Source organism: Medicago sativa, chromosome 8 (assembly GCF_051527215.1).
Source record: "Medicago sativa cultivar Bolivia chromosome 8, Bolivia_mono, whole genome shotgun sequence".
Classification (NCBI taxonomy): domain Eukaryota; kingdom Viridiplantae; phylum Streptophyta; class Magnoliopsida; order Fabales; family Fabaceae; genus Medicago; species Medicago sativa.
Genome location: NC_140756.1, coordinates 80,298,726 through 80,302,093, shown reverse-complemented (window position 1 = coordinate 80,302,093; position 3,368 = coordinate 80,298,726). Strand labels below are relative to the sequence as shown.

At 32.2% G+C, this 3,368-nt stretch overlaps 1 long non-coding RNA gene across 1 annotated transcript; it reads left to right on the top strand.

Annotated features, from left to right (window-relative positions):
- Positions 1-472: 472 nt before the first annotated feature.
- On the top strand, positions 473-1,347 carry LOC146902068 (uncharacterized). Its single transcript, XR_015023533.1, has 2 exons — positions 473-656; positions 876-1,347. It is a non-coding gene; the product is annotated as an uncharacterized LOC146902068 (long non-coding RNA).
- Positions 1,348-3,368: the final 2,021 nt, after the last annotated feature.

The window sequence follows — 3,368 nt, the reverse complement described above, 5'->3', positions numbered from 1 at the left end:
TTACTAAAATTAATAGGATTCATGATGATTTTTAGCGTACTTAATATAAAGTTGGTCCATAAGACAAGAAATGATGCAGTCCGTATGCATAAAATATTAGAGGTGGTTGGTTTTTTCACATGGTATCTATCTTACATGTCCTCTATCGAGGAAAAATAATATACAATGAAACTGAGAATAGTTAATTGGTTAATCCAGCAGCCCGCCATTGAGTAAAACGTGACTTCAATAATTAATTGGTTAATCCATATTTAAAGAATATTTAATTGGTTAACTTGGTTGAAACTGAGAGAATAAAAGCCTATCCATTCTACCATTCAGCAACACCACCACCCTTCCCCAGAATCAAAACAATGGCAGAAGTTGCTCAACAGTTTGAGTCCATGGCCGATGCCGGAGCCTTCAAAACTTTCACTCAACAAGCTGGTACTATCCGCAAAAATGGTTACGTCCTCATCAAGGGACGCCCCTGAAGGTCCATCTATCCACCATCTAGCCGACAAGCATGGTAAAATTAGGCGTTGAACTAAGAGATAAATTGAAATATCTAGGAAAAGAGATAAATTGACATAATTAAAAAATATTTTTGATTGATATTTATTTATTTTAATTAAGATTATGAAAGTAAAACTGGGAGAAAAAATGACATGCAAGATGTAAGTTGAAAAACTATTTAACACACATTTGAAAAAACATTATAAGCTCACGAGAAAATGATTGTTACTTTTGCGACTCTATTTTAAGTTTGTGATTTGATCTTGTCAAATAGAATAATTGATTATATGAATTTATACACGGTAAGATGCAGTTTTTCTGATTCAAATTTATTCATTAATATTGGCTTGTTGGTTTATTTTTCCTTCTTACGTGATTAGGTTGTAGAAGTTCATACTTCAACATGGCCATGCTAAATGTCATTTTATTGGGATTGATATGGTTGGTCACTGCTTGAAGATATTGTGCCTTTTTCCCCACACCTGTGATTTATGCAATTTATTTCTATTTCTCTTTTGAACTCTTTTCGTTGTAATAATATTTTCATGTATTAATTATTTCAATTTCAATTATTGTTTCTTGTTAGGTTCCCCACGTGGTTGAGGATGTATTTGTGGTCTGAATAATATTGGGCCCAAGAACTAGCCTCAGTTGCTGCAAGTTTGTTGTTTCTACGATGGTGTTTTTGGATTTTTCTTATTTTTTCTTCCTATGTTGTCTTGTCCTGATGGTGTAGATATTGACTTTAGTTTTTTTGGAGAGAAGATATTGACTTTAGTTGTTTTATCTGTGATTGATCATTTGTATTGTGACCTTTATTTCAATAAATGAGGCTATGTACCAATTGTGCGACGACCGAGTATTAACACACGATTGTTTTGCGTTTTAGGAGACCCAAGATTAATTTCTAGAACCACTTTTTTTTTTTTTTTTCTATATAAGCTAGTAGTATGCTTGTAAGACCGGTTTATTTCTGAAAAAAAATTATTTTAGAACAATTTCTGTTTACAAATGCGATAATTATGATGGCACAAGAGTATTTTTTTTTCTAATAATATTATAATAAAAAATTGTACATAAGTCGAAGTTAAACAAAATCAGTAAAAAGAATACTTGTTCTTTGTACACTACTAGATTCATAGTAATTTTTTTCCTAGCAGATGCACACATAAACTACGGGTTTTTTTTTTTGGTAGTGACACATAAACTACGGGTTTAAAACAACATAAAATTGTCCTTAAAAAGAAAAATCCTCTAAAAAACTTTTTTCAAAATGAAGATTTGGACATAAGGTTACAAATAATATTTTGACAAGAAGGTGACTATTATGAACAACTTTTGGTGTTGTTCATTAATTGATGAGAATTACTAAAGGACTAAAAGCTATAACTAATCTAACAAACTAATTCTTCATTCATTCATTTGATAATGATTACAATCACCATTCACTTATTTATAGCATTTGTATTCTAACAATTTCACCTATGACGCATCCTAATAGATCCTTCTAAAATGTATGACTTATCACCTAATATAACTTGGACCTATCCTAATCTATTGGGCTTAGCTTAGATCATTTGCAGTGACAAAATATTTTTGATTGATAGATATAATAGTAACAATTAGAATAACATTTGCGTCTGTACAGGGCCGGACCTTGGGGTGTGCAAGGAGCTCAATGGAACCAGGCCTCCCCAAGGTATGGGCCTAAAAAAAAATTGATAACCCAGTAGTACTACTAAGTACTACCCCATTAAAAAAAAATTGCTTATTCTCTTTCTCTCTAATACCACGCGTTTCATCACCATCACTCTATCGGTCTTTCATTTTCTTCTTCCCTGATTTGATTTCCGTTTCCTCTTCTGTTGTCTTGTTTTAGGCCTATTAGAATTGGGTCCTCTTGCTTTTGGTGTTAGGCGAGTGTTTTTTTGGGACGGTGGTTTGAGGTTCCTCATGTATACGCTAGTGATTTTCACCTCTGGGTGTATCACATATATATGACACCTTGTATTTTTCTTTAAATTTTTTTAAATAGAACATTGTTCTTTTAAAAAAAATACGTTTTTATTTTATTACTGGTCTCTTTTCACTTACAGAACCGAACCTCCAGATTCGTAGGAACGGCCCTGCGTCTGTATATTTTGTTATGTTTTCTAACATGCTACGAGTTTGATGAATCAAAAGGAAAATTGATTCCCTTTTGTGGTGTGCTTCAAAGGACTCATCCATTTACGCAAATCATGTCAAAGACATATATATTGGCATCTGGGAAACTCACTGTTATAGATGAAATAAAGACCAAGGTTCTTGCTTCTTATGTGGCTCAAGGTGACTAGCATTTATGTTGAGTGACCAAGTATGGCTCATTCACTAGACTAGCTAGTGTCACTATACAATTCATTCATTTTGTATCTATAATTATATACTTGGAAATATATACATTATTTTTATTCCTACGTTTAATCGACATCCATCAAATAAACTGAACGCTAGAAGAAATGGTTCAGTTCTTTTCCAACTTAGAGTGATCTCGAATTTGAATTCATTTTAGAAATGCAACAAATCTTAAAACTCTTGAAGAAATCCTTGATGCTCATGTAAGCTTCGTTATAAACCGGTGTGAGCCTAAATTAGCACTAATGAATTGGTTTGTATTGGTTTATGTTGGAGTATATGCATAAGGTACTAAGAAGTATATACATAGTTGACCATATAAGAGGTAATACTAACAGAATTGGTTAGAGTTGGCTTCTAACAAAGTATTATTTGTTAGGTCAAATCCAACTGTGGTTACAATAGTTTAGTCTAGCTATCATTATAGCAGTTATTATACTTCATTAGTTTAAAGATTGAGATATAATGATAATATAACT